The sequence below is a fragment of the Eulemur rufifrons genome, chromosome 1 (genome assembly GCF_041146395.1).
Source record: "Eulemur rufifrons isolate Redbay chromosome 1, OSU_ERuf_1, whole genome shotgun sequence".
Classification (NCBI taxonomy): domain Eukaryota; kingdom Metazoa; phylum Chordata; class Mammalia; order Primates; family Lemuridae; genus Eulemur; species Eulemur rufifrons.
The window spans coordinates 53,410,150-53,423,434 of record NC_090983.1 but is presented as its reverse complement, the minus strand read 5'-3'; the positions used below and the strand labels follow the sequence as shown (position 1 = coordinate 53,423,434).

The window sequence follows — 13,285 nt, the reverse complement described above, 5'->3', positions numbered from 1 at the left end:
CAATGCCACCAAAGGCTCCTCCCCTTCAGCCCCTCTCGGGTTATTCCCACCAGACATCTGCCTCGGTCGTCCCACCCACTCCCTCAAGGAGACAGCACTCCCTTCAGAGTGCCCGTCACCTCCACCCTCTGTGCCATGGCCTGAAGATCCCCTCAGCCCCACACCCAAGATCTTCACTGCATCTTCAGTTTTGGCCTCTATTCTGGCACAATGTCCAAGAATCTCCTGCCAAATCTAGCAGCTCTAACTAGCAATCAGGCACCAAAGCAGGGAGCAAAAATATGGGATATTTTTGATATCTGATCAGATCTGGAACCCACTCCAGAAATGTAAAGGCATTCTCTAAAACAGATATTTTCATCGCATGTTAACATAAAGGAAATTGTAATGAGTGGGGCTATGGACTGAATTGTGCCTCCCCTAAAATTCATTTGTGGAAGCCCTACCCCCGGTGTGGTAGTATTTGGAGATGGGGCCTTTGGGAGGTAATTAGGTTTAGATGAGGGCGGGGCCCTCATGATGGGATTATTGTCCTTATAAAAAGAGACACCAGAGAGCTTGCGATTATGTGCTCTCCTGCTCTCTATGTGAGGACACAGCAAGAAGGCAGCCATGCTGGCACCAGCCTCCAGACTGTGTCCTGTGATGTAAGTCACCTGCTCTATGGTATTTTGTTATGGCAGCCCGAGCTGATTAATACAAGTGGCTTTGATGAAATTGTCCCTAAAATCCTTTCCAGCTCCAAATTCTTTGAACCTATGTGTAATTCATAAAAAATCTGCTTGTGCTGGTGTGGGCAGGGGATAGATTGGGAGGTTACTAACAATAAGGGAAATGATATTGTTAGGGTCAGATAATCAAACAACAATGAAATAATGATAAGCTATCAAAACTCTAAAAAGGTAGTAAAGCTATGACCCGAGACTTATCAAATGCAAATTCTGTCTTGACTTCTTCAAATATAAGTTATCACTATCACCATTTTCTGATTGACTGGCCAACAGTTCTGAAACATAAGTGGCCCCTTACGTAAATATACAATTATGATAAGCCAAACAAAAAAAAAAATACTGTTTCATGGTATGGTGTAAAAACTAAACTTAGTTTTTCTCAAATCTGTGTAAGTTACAGTTCTGATTAGGTAAGCTATTAAGATTAGCAGCATTAGGCGGGTATGGTGGCTCACACTTGTAATCTCAGCATTTTGGGAGGCCAAGGCAAGAAGATCACTTGAGATCAGGAGTTCGAGACCAGCCTGGACAACACTGCCAGACCCCATCTATATAGAAAAATTAAAAATTAGCACCTGGTATGGTGGTGCACACCTGTAGTCCCAACTACTCAGGTGCCTATGGCAGGAGGATCACTTGAGCCCAGGAGTTTGAGGTTGCAGTAAGCTATGATGATGCCACTGCACTCTGGCCTGAGCAACAACATGAGCCCCTGTCTAAATAAATAAATAAGAGATTTAAAAAAGAAAAGATTGGCAGAGTTAGTGACGGACCAACAGGGTCCTGTGTCAGCTTGGGATGCTAAAATGAGAAGTGGATCACTTTGACTTCAAGAGATGGTGACCAAACTTGATGCCTTTACATGCTAGGGCTGCTTTCTCATCTGTTCTGGAAGTTTTCTGCATCCTCTCCTCTTGACCCCTCCCTACATACAGACCACACGCACACACCCTCTGTCACAGCCCTGAGCTGTTCACACACAGAACTGTCTGGGTCTACAGAGACAGGGAGTAGACCAGCCGTTATTTAGAGCTGAGGGAGAGGGATGAAGGAATTAGGGGTAATAACTTAAGGGTAAAGAATCAGCAAAAGAAACCCTAGAGTTTCTTTTAGAGGTGATAAAAATGCTCTAAAATTAACTGTGGTGATGATTGCACGTATCTGTGAATATACTAAAATCCACTGAATCGTATACTTTAAATGGGTGAACTGTGTGATATGTGATTCATATATTAATATCATATGATATTAATTTATATTATTAATATCACATACATGTGATTCATAAACTTATTCATAAACTTATATATCTGGGTTATGCCCAAATGTCCACTTTTGAGGACAGGGGGCAGAACACGGGAAGGATACGAAAGGAGTCACAGGGCTGGAGCCATGCCTGGTCCACAGGAAACGAAGCGTCATGACGTGGTCCCTATGTTGGCTTCCCCATTAAACCACCCTTTTGGAGGGCCACGTCGCAGCATCCAGGGTCAGGAAAGGTTCTTCCACCTTACACAGCGAAAAACCCTCCCCCAGACAGTGGAGTGCTTTATCAAAGCCGCACTCAGAATGTATTTGATTAGCATGAAGGATCCATACCGGCGGAGGTGGAGGAGTGAATCGGGTCCTAGAAACCTGGTGGCGTGAAGCAGGCTGCAGTGCCCTGGCTCGCCTCTCCCATCAGGAACACATTAACATGCAGACCTGGCAGGACAGCTCCCCCTCGTCCTTGCAACACACCTCCTGCCTGATTCCTATCCAAAATTCTAATTAATAGGAATCCATATTTTCACACAGCTCTGGCAGTTTGAATATGCAAGTGCCTATTTCAATGCTCTGAAGACCTCAAGCACCCTTTCAGAGCGCGTGGCTCTGTACGAGGGCTCCGGCGTCTGAAATGCAGACGCGCCTCGCTGTCACCATCCTAACAGTGCGGCAGCTGCGCTCCCCAAAGCCAGCAAAGTGGGTCCTGTGTGTGCGCAGAAGACATGCCTCAGCTACCATCCACCATCTGCTCGGCTGGTGGGTGCGCAGCCTCAGCACAGAGAGACAGCTGCCCCTGACAATGGGAGAGACGGCAGCCCTTCCTCAGCTCCTTTAGCAACAAGAAAAAAAAAAATTCTGCAGAAAGAATATGTAAAATTGCTGCAAATTTCAGATGCAACTGCTATTATGCTTCCTCACAGCTAAATGATCACACTCAGTAGGATGAGTTCTGTTTAGCAACTGTAACAATTAGGCACATTTATATAGAATAAGACACTAACAAGGCTAAAAGACTATTGTCCTGGACAAAGAGTTCCTCGCATAGGCTCCACCATAATAAATGATACCTTTAAAAAAAAAAAAGCCTCTTTAAAAATCCTTCTTTTAAGTAAAACGACCATCGCTAATTACTTTGTTGTGAGCACAAATAAAAATTACTTTCTTCAAAAATTCTAACTAAATAAATTACTCCAGTCAAAAAGATGTACTCAATTAATTCTTTATTAAGGGAGTTGTAAAATCTAAGTGGTTGTTCTCGGAGAAGTTAGTGCCAGGAAAACATTTATCACTTAGCTTAGAAAAAGTTATTTACTTAGAAAAAGTTCTAAAAGTCAAAAAAGAAAAAACTCAAGGATTATTTGTACAAGTCTCAGAAGACAAGGACAAATGCACACAAGCATAACTATAAAGAACATTTCATGGCCACAAAAAACTGCGTCACCTGAGAGCTGTTAGAGCAGAATCTCTAGGCCCCACTCCAGACAGACTGATTCAGAATCTGCATTTTATTTTAACAAGATCCCCTGATGATTTGGGGTGCTTAATGGTTCCAGGCCACTGGTTTCCAACAGGTCATGTACAAAACAATCCACTGGGGGCATGGAAAGAAAATATTAACTTGTCTATTGTTGTTAATCTTATCTCATCTGTTTTAGGTCTATTCTTGTATATTTATATCCTATATAATACAGCAATACAATGGTAGCTGTATATAATTTATAAATAAATAAATGCAGAAGTTGGAGATGCATGCTCAGAAAGGTTTAGAAACCCCACTCTGGGTACTAGGAAGGCACTGAGGACTGGGAGGGTCTGATGGACTCTCCATTGATAGACAATCCCAGCAGTGGTGCAGCTGGAAGGGGCAGGAAGTGCTTTCCTCACTCAGGTTCAGGGGACCAGGGAACTGTGTTATCCTACCAGTTTCCTGCCCCACGCCCCACACCATCTTCCACAGGCTGCTTTTGAGTATTCCAAAGGTTCCCAGGTTGAATCTCAACAGCAATTTAAACAGGGGTGAAAAGCGGTGTGTCCGAGACACCAACCAACAGGAATGGAAGCCAGCCCGGCTGGGGCAGGTGTCTGTCTTTTGGCTGTTGGGTTAGGGGAACAACTGGGGATCATAAAATTTAACTCTGTTCTCTCAGATAAAAAATTTTGGCTAACACCTGTCCGTACAATAGCCAATCCACTTTAGAATGTATAAGGCAAATCTGCACTGAATACCTCATCTAACTTTAGCATGTTATGAAACTGATGATGCCATGTTGCATTTGCACAAATATAGTCAACAATACTTATAACTTGTTGCAAAGTGTCACTTAAAATAGTAGCTTTCGTGCAGAGATTTAGCTGATGCAAGATACAATGAAAAGAAATGAGAGCATATAGATGTGTTAATACTTTTTTTTTTATCTGTGCAATAAAACCTTCATGTTTTCCTGTCATGGAAGGTACACCATCTGTACATACACTCACTAAATTTACCAAATTCAGTCCAACTTCATGACATTTATCTTGACGGTTGTTGAAGATGTCTATTTTCCGTGTTCTGTTTGAAAGAGTACTCAAAGTGAGTAACTCTTTGTAGCAAAGAAAATCTGTTATGACCAGAATGAAGTATAAAACCTGCATCAAGTCAGTAGTATCAGTTCACTCATCCCAAGTGATTGAATAATGTATATTTTCTTTGAATTATTGCATGAAGTTGTTCTGATAAGTTGAAGGCTAATTCATGCTGCTGATCAGTTGTGGTTCTCCTTGAAAGAGGCAGCTGTTTGTACTTTGAAACATTATCTGGGTCTAAGCATCCTGTAACTTCAACAATGCGTTCTTTCACGATTTCTAAATCACTAAATGGCTTCCCTTATTTCCCCAGTATGTAAGCTACTTCATAAGTTGCTTCAGTGGCATTATTTCCAGGTCTTATTGCTGCTTGAAAGAATTGTCTTTGCTTTTGCTTTTAATCTTTCCATTTCTGCAGTACAATCTTTTGCACCTCTCCCTCTAATTTAAAATAGTCGTATTCCTTATGAGTGTTATAATGCTGATAAGCATTGAATTTCTTTGATATTTCCATATCACAAAGCAAGCAAATCATCTTATCTTTATCAGAAACAAGATAATATTACAATTCCCAATCCTTATTAAAAAATATGTTTTCTTCCTTCAGCATTCTCTTGGTCTTATTTGACATGATGGGCTATTAAGCAAACAGAATTAAAAATACTGTCAAACTGTGCAACTATTCACAAATACCACTTCAAACAGAAACACAGTGCACCATTGTCAAAAGCTAATAACAGACTGGAGTACTTGACCCCCATAAACTCTCACCAACCAGCCTCTTGTGGGAACTTAGAACTAAATCATGAGCCCTTACAGCTTACTAATGTTCTAATTATGCTGGTCAATCTGGGAGGATTATTTAGTTGAAACTTATTTTGTTCTTTGGTATTTTAAATATGTGCATTTTAAAAATACAATAAAAATATAAAATATGAACAAAAATTTATTAACAAAAATACATTGATTTGTTCTGTAAAATCTGGATTCAGTCAAGAGGCTGCACTAAGGACCTAGAAGGCCACAGCCACAGGTTCCCCACCCCTGGACTAGGGGAAGGACTTTTTTCCAACAGGTAAGCAAATATTTCAGTGTTGTAACAACCAGTACAGCCATGCCAGGGAATACACCAGCTTCATGAGGGGCTTAAATAGATGGGTAACATTTGGCTGTTTTATGAAAGTTTTCCCCCATTTTCTCTCTGTCCTTGTGCATGGGACAGCAGGTGCCATAGACAACTAGCGGCTTTGCCCACTGGAGAGGTTACTAAAGAGACTAATTGAACACACAGCCACAAAACCTTTCTTAGAATTGTTATCTGAGCAAAAATAGAACTATCTGAAGAAATCATAATGTACTCTACGGAGTCTTGACTCCCCAGCAAGCATGGAATAAATGTACATTCTTTTCATCCTAATTGTTTTCAGACCACTGACTAGAATTACAGCATGAAAAGGCCGCTGTCACATTCAGTATACATTTTTAATAGACATCTTTAAACATTTAGACAAAATATTATTTTTAAATGGCAATTCTTTAACTGGTAAATATAATTATCTAACTTTATAAAGGAAAAAAAAAAAAACCTGACACTCAAAATATTCTGTCACTGCTTTACCAAAACACCTAAAGTATCTTTTCAGCAAATGAAATGATTCTTTATTTTATGCTTTTAAAAATGCATTAGGGTAATTGCTCTGCGACAAATCACCTTCTCCGCTCCGAGCATGGCCGCCACGTCCCTCACATGTCCATCAATTGTGCACATTGTCATGATATCCTGATGATCACCAGGGGTGAGTCTCCCTAACAGCATGTTTGGAAAAGTATTCAACTGAGCAATCTGCAAAATAATTATATTTCAATGGAGATATTATACTATGAAAAAAATCTATTATATGTCAAGTGCTAAATGAAGCAGCTATAAAACCAAGACACATTTATTGGTGCTTTTAATCAAAGCGAATAACTTTTGCAAGCTGATCATTCCATTGTTTTCTTGCGATTTTAATTTGCTTCCTTTATAACAAAAATATACTTTTCAACTAGCAGCCATCAATTTATTTCTGAATGAACAAAACTCCAGGTTTTTTTCCTTAACATCCTGGTTTACTGTCTCCATATGGTTTGAATCTGTTTTCCCAAAGTCCTAGGGCAAAAATTAAAAAAGAAAAAAGTACAGAAGCTAGTCTCCTTACAAAGGTTGTCCGGAAGGCCACGTGTTCCTTAAGTCCAGAGAGAGACTAAGGGACCCTTAACCCCATCTGCTGGTGGCAGGAGAGTTGAGGAATTTTTGCTCCAATGAATTTTATTAGTTTGTCTGTAAAGTTCAAAGTTCAAGCAGAGGAGGTTCTTGGCGAGCTTTGTATTAAACACAAGCGTGTTCCCTTTCCACATGCCAGCCATCACCACCACCACAGCAGGAGCTCTTAGCTACCTCTCAGAACTAAATTTTAAAATGTACATTTGTATTTCTAGAAAATTCTGCGTATATAAAATCATTCTTTGGAACCTCAAAATATAATATAAAGCTATAGGCCTTCACAGTAGCTTCCACAATGACTTGTCGTTCCTCAGCAAACCTGACTACAAACACTTTGACCTACAGTATTGATGAATCCCTCATGAGAATCATAGCTCACATTTCCTGAAGGCTATGTGCCAGGTCTTGGTTAAAGTGCTGTATGAGCATTCACTCCAATAACACGATAGTCCTGTGAAATAAATCCTGTGATTATCCCAGTTTACAGATGAGGAAACCAAGACTAGAGAGCTTAGGAAACTTGCCCTGTCACCACGCCAGTTTCCCTAGATGTCCCCTGCAGGTGCTCAGCAGATGTTTACCCACAGCAGCAAACATGCTTAGGAAAGTCTTCTTCCACATAAAACCATCTCAAGACCTCGTTCACATCTCAACTGCCCACCAAATCTGCATGCTGGTCAGTCAAAGTCACTTGGATAGGAAAGTCCAACATATAATGAAGTTGTAGGCCGCTGGAGCTCCCAGGGCCTCTGGGCATTCTTTCCTCTAAGACTCAACAAGCCCTAGCCTGCAGGAAAGTTTAGAATCACTTCCTTCCTCCTTCTGCCTTTAATCTTATTTGCAGGAAAAGAATCTACTTGAAATTCCATCCAAACTTCACAGTAGGATTTCTCTTTTAAATACCTGCCTGCCTGTTTTCCAAGCAGGGAGTGTGACTAATCACAACATTGTGATTGGAAGAGCCCATGGAGGGCTCTCAGTGCCTCTGCCTGGCTCTGGGAACACTCTGTGCTCCTTGTGGCTCGAGGCTCGAGTGAATAAGGGCTGCCACCAGGAGGGTGCTCCATCTCCACTTCATCCCCAAACCTGGCACCACAGGCCATAGAGAGGAGAGAGAGAGGGGTCCCGGCCCCGGCCATCCCAGGATCCAGCCACTGACTCTGCTGCCTGGCATACCCTCTCCACCTCCGGCTCCCTCCCTGCAGCCACCCAGCTCTGCCCACTTGTTATGGTTAAACCTGTGCCATCCAAAAGGGACTAATTATTAATATTACAGCCCACATGCCACAGTGCCATAGATATTGGAAAGGAGAGTGGTGACAAGAAGCCTTTCTGGAACAAAGAAAGTCAACCAGATGCTCAGCCTGGAAAGGGAAAGACATCTTGTGAATTGCAGGGGCAGAGTGTATGGGGAGGATGGGGAGAGAAAGTGTGTGATAGAGTCTGTGTGTGTGAGAGAGGAAGCATGTGTGAGCGTGTGTGTGTGTGCACAAACGTGTGCACAGTTTGTGAGCATGTCTGTGCATTTAGTCTGGGGAGAAGGGAATCTTTTGCTGGAGAAATCACAAAAGTTTAGATGAATTTTGTTCTCAGGATCACAAGAGTTGGGTCACTTTATAACTATAATATTGAGCACTGATTATATGGCAGAGCCTGTGCAAGCATTTCACAAGAATCCCAACATACACCCTATGAAATATATACTATTGTCTCCACTTTGCAGATGAGGAGACTGGAATTCAGAGAGGTCAGATCATTTCCTTAATGTCACACAGCTAATAAGCAGTGGAGCTAGGAGTCAACTTGGGCAGTCTGACAACAGAATTGGTGCTCTGTGTTAATACTTCAGTCTGACAACAGAATTGGCCTTCGGTGTTAATATTTCATATTATTTCTAATAGTAAAGATTCTGTGTGCACTAATTACCACCATTTTCACCCTTGGATCCAAATGTTCACACCCATTTTCACAACAGCACGGAGTCTGGACTAGAGGTTCTCAGATGATGGGGAACGAAGAAGGACTCAAGGAACTCGTTAAGATACAAGGGTCTTGGCTATAGCCTAGTGATTCTGGCTCCTCTGGTCTGAGTCAGGTCCTGGGAAGCTGCGTTTTCAACAAGCATTCCAGCTGACTCTGTTGCCCAGATCACAGTGCTGAGATAACTCAGAGGCTTGTGTCCTTCTCAAACACAGGCCTCATCCTGCCTCACCATTTCCCGCACACTCTCACGGGGGTTAGGGATGTGATAGTACAAGACCAAAATACAGCAAAACTTGAAGAGGTTGTTTTTTCCTCTAAGAAACTCATTTTTACCCTAAAATTGAGGAAAAAAAAATAGTCTATTTCATATAATCTCTAAATATGCCAAAAATAAAAAGCAAGCCAGTTTATTTCAAGACACTGTAAGTTCTGTGAGAGCAGGCACAGTGCCTGACACGTACCAGACATGCCATTAAATATGTACGGAATCTTTAGAAATTTTATGAATATCTGTGAAGTATGTGGAGAGTCTATGAATGAATGCAGAATGCGGAATGAAACCAATCTACTCAATTTTTGGCATTTGTCCTAACAAAGAAACTTGAAATCTTTAAAGCAGAGTTTCTCAGTTAGGGTACTACTGATATTTTGGACTTGATAATTCTTTGTTGGTAGAGTGTCCTGTGCATTGTAGGATGTTGCCAGCATCCCTGGGCTCTATTAACTAATTGCCAGTAGCAGCCCTTCCTCCCCAAAGTCATGACAACCTAAAATATCTCCAGACATGGCCAAATGTCCCCCGCATGGTGACGTGTTTTATGGCGACATAAAACCCATTGTTTTAAAGGAAGCAAAAAAATAAAAATAAATTTAAAAAACCCAAAAAGCATTCATTACTTAATTTGCCTTCCAAAATTTCTGATTCCTTTCAGATCATTATCTCTACTAGCATCCCAGCCTCCCCTAAAGGAGTATATTTTTTTTTAATGGCCTCAGAATTTCTAGAAACTTTGCAAAGCTCTTTTCAGGACACTTTTCTAACATGTTTTTGAAAGGAGATTAGAAAATATCATAATCTCAAATTTCAGAACACCAGGAATAGAATAAATATCATAAGAGTTTTTAGAGAGGAAAAACTACAGTACAGGCCGGGCGCGGTGGCTCACGCCTGTAATCCTAGCACTCTGGGAGGCCGAGGCGGGCAGATTGTTTGAGCTCAGGAGTTTGAGACCAGCCTGAGCAAGAGTGAGACCCCATCTCTACTAAAAAAAACAATAGAAAGAAATTAGCTGGACAACTAAAAATATATAGAAAAATTAGCCGGGCATGGTGGCACACGGCTGTAGTCCCAGCTACTCGGAAGGCTGAGGCAGGAGGATCGCTTGAGCCCAGGAGTTTGAGGTTGCTGTGAGCTAGGCTGATGCTACAGCACTCTAGCCTGGGCAACAGAGCGAGACTCTGTAAAAAATAAAACTACAGTACATATAAAAAGAAAGAAATCAGAATGATATAGGATTTCTTCTAGATGCTAGAAGACATAGACAAATATCTTCAAGATTCTGAGGGAAAGAATCCATCTAGAACTGTAGACCCAGCCCAGTATTCAATCAAACAAGAGATTTGAATAAATTTATATTTAGACGTGCAAGTGATCAAAAAATGTACTTCCCATATGCTCTTTCTTAGAGACTCAATCAAGAACGAAGCATGAGACCCAGGAAAGAGGGTATCTAACATGGGAAAAAGGACGAGAGATATTCCCCACACCCAAAGGGCACCCAGTCCCAGTCTGACAGCATGCATTTTGCATAGGCAAAAAGCTTTTTACGCCTCGGACATCAGGTTCTAGGAGCACAGGACAGGGACAGCTACTAGAGTGGCATAATACAGAATGCAGATGTGCTTGACAAAGAGAAGACCCCCAAGAAATTGCACTGCCCTCTGTCTCGTTTGTACCTGAAAGATTTTAATTTGTGGAGGTGACTGAGTGACAACACAGAGAGGCCAATGCCACTGAAAGATTTTTATTACTTACATTTCCCCAGACGAGGGGGCACACCGAACCACACAGGGCCACACAGGGAAGCGCCAAGGCTTGGTCAGGACGCAGAAGCAGGCATGAGGGGCGAGCCTTTATTGGGATTTCTGTAGGAAACGCAGGGCAGGGGAGACAGCCTGGGATTGGCTAGTCTGAATAATGTCAGCAAGCTTTGGGCTGCAGGGGTGGTGTCTAGTTGCCTCGCACCTGGCCCTGGCTGATTTAGCACAGGGGAAATACTGACCGGTGCGTGAGAGCTAGATAAGGAAGAGGTTCAGAACGTGGGCTCTGGATCACAGGGGAGAGGGAAACAACTTTGGCTTAGTTTAGGCCTATAATTAATGGATGCCAAGTAGATAAACATAGAATCTAACAAAGCACAGCTAGAATATCATCACCTATTATACAACATTACCAGGCCTTTTCTTTACTTAGCTAAAGCTAGATATGGCAAGCTGAGAAGGAGAGAGTGAGTGACTAACAGATGCTAAACTTATTCATCTCCTGGAGGTATCTTTAAAAATGTGCTTTGTGAGCTAGGTGTGGTGGTGCCCACCTGTACCCCAGCTCCCCAGGAGGCTGAGGGGGGAGGATGGCTGGAGGCCAGGGTTAAGGCTGCAGTGCCCATGGTTATGCCTGTGAATGGCCACTGAACTCCAGCCTGAGCAACATAGGGAGACTCTGTCTGTTAAAAAAAGAAAAAAGTAAACAAACAAAAAAAAAAATATGCTTGTGCAGTCTACTGATTTCTGTCAATACCAAAAATAATCTTAAAATGTTTGGTGGCATTAACAAATAAAAATCTTTTATAATTAATATTTGCAAAATTTCTTTAAAAAAGCAGATGTACTACTATAATTCATGAGATTCAGAAGCTACTCTGTAGACTGCAAGGAAATGGAAAAATTCAAAGTAAGGTGCTTTTTAGAAATGCGTGGAATTTTATTTCACCAAGAGCATTAGAAATACCCATTTTAGAATCAGAACAAATAATTTTCTCAAACTGGTAATAATTAATGATCCCAAATCACAAATAGGCAATTAGATCCTGCTCTAATTCACAAGTCATATCAGGATGGATTGTGAAATAGAAAATCTAATGATAGTTTAACATGTTTTGGTTTAAAAATGAGTGTCACTCTCCCACTTCCCCGATGATGTTAAATATTTTTTAGGAAAGCATAATATTGTCAAGATTGAGTATCTATGTTGTTGGTGGTCTTAGCAATGCTCAGAGACTTCCACTGAGTCTTATTTCTACTCCAATGTTACTTCCCATTTCTGAAAAGTGGTCCCAAATAAACCAACAAGCATTTATTGGGTGTACAGTGATTGTCTCAAAAGTTATTTGTCTTCTACTTCTGGTCCCTTGGACTTTAGGAAACACAACAGAGCCATAAGATCATAAGATTTGGACCAAGAACATATATGAAATGATGAGAGAAAAATCAAGAATTTAACCAGGTTGAACCAACTAAATTGGGGATCAGGTGGGCTACGATACTAGGACAGAGTTTCACAGAGAAATGAGTGTCAGGCTGGGGCTCAGTGACTTGATGGGTCTTAGGGAATGGAGGACCGAGTTTGTCATTTTCCCAGGTAAGAAAAACGATGCCCAAAGGGAGAAGGACAGGCATGAGCTAACCACCTGGATGAGGGAGCACTGAGTCAGATGAAGCCTTTGGGCTTGCTAAGATAAGTAATAGGGAGCTATAGAGGGATCTAGGTGGGAAGAGTGGCCTGTAAAAAGCAGCACGTGGGGTAGATTGGTACGAGGTATGTGCCATTTGCAGAGAAGGCTCTTAGAAGACTTTAGGCATAAGGCAATGGGCCCCAGGAAAAAGGACAACCGTGGACATATTTTAAAGAGAAAAATAGTCCAATATTCTCAGCCAGGGGACCAAGTACCAGGTGGTGGTTAAGAGCATGGACCATGGGTTTCAGAAGACCTGAGACTCTCTGCCCCACCACTTACAACAGAATGACCTTGGGCGTGTCGATTAGTTCTTTCCTCTGAGAACGGAAAGATGGCACCTGCCTCAAGGGCGGATTGTGAGGATCTAAAGCAGGGTGCATGTTAGCACAGGGTCTGGTGCATATAAGGGTTCAGTAAACGGATAACGATATTTTTGTTATTTAAATTTTTAAAATTATTATTAAGAGAGAAGACTCACTGGTAATGTCCACATTTCTAGCCGGGGAGACTGGGGCACAGCAGACAGAGCTGGGAGAGAAAGGCTCCTTGGAGAAGTGGGCAGGGAGCCCCAGCAAGCCGGGTTCGAGGCACTCAGCTGGCACGAGGCATTCAGGAGGCGATTCCTAGGCAATTAAAACACCACAGGTTAGATCTAGGCACACAGAACTTGGAAATGAAATTTACTCTCAGGAAATAAAATACTAGGGAAATTGTTAAATTTTACTTCTAACCTGTTTCTTGCA

At 41.7% G+C, this 13,285-nt stretch overlaps 1 long non-coding RNA gene across 1 annotated transcript; it reads right to left on the bottom strand.

The window, feature by feature from the left end:
• Positions 1-5,147: 5,147 nt before the first annotated feature.
• Positions 5,148-10,894, bottom strand: LOC138385099 (uncharacterized). The gene is made up of 3 exons (XR_011233686.1): positions 10,844-10,894; positions 6,274-6,405; positions 5,148-5,199 (listed from the first exon to the last, which is right to left on the bottom strand). It is a non-coding gene; the product is annotated as an uncharacterized lncRNA (long non-coding RNA).
• Between the last annotated feature and the right edge of the window lie 2,391 nt (positions 10,895-13,285).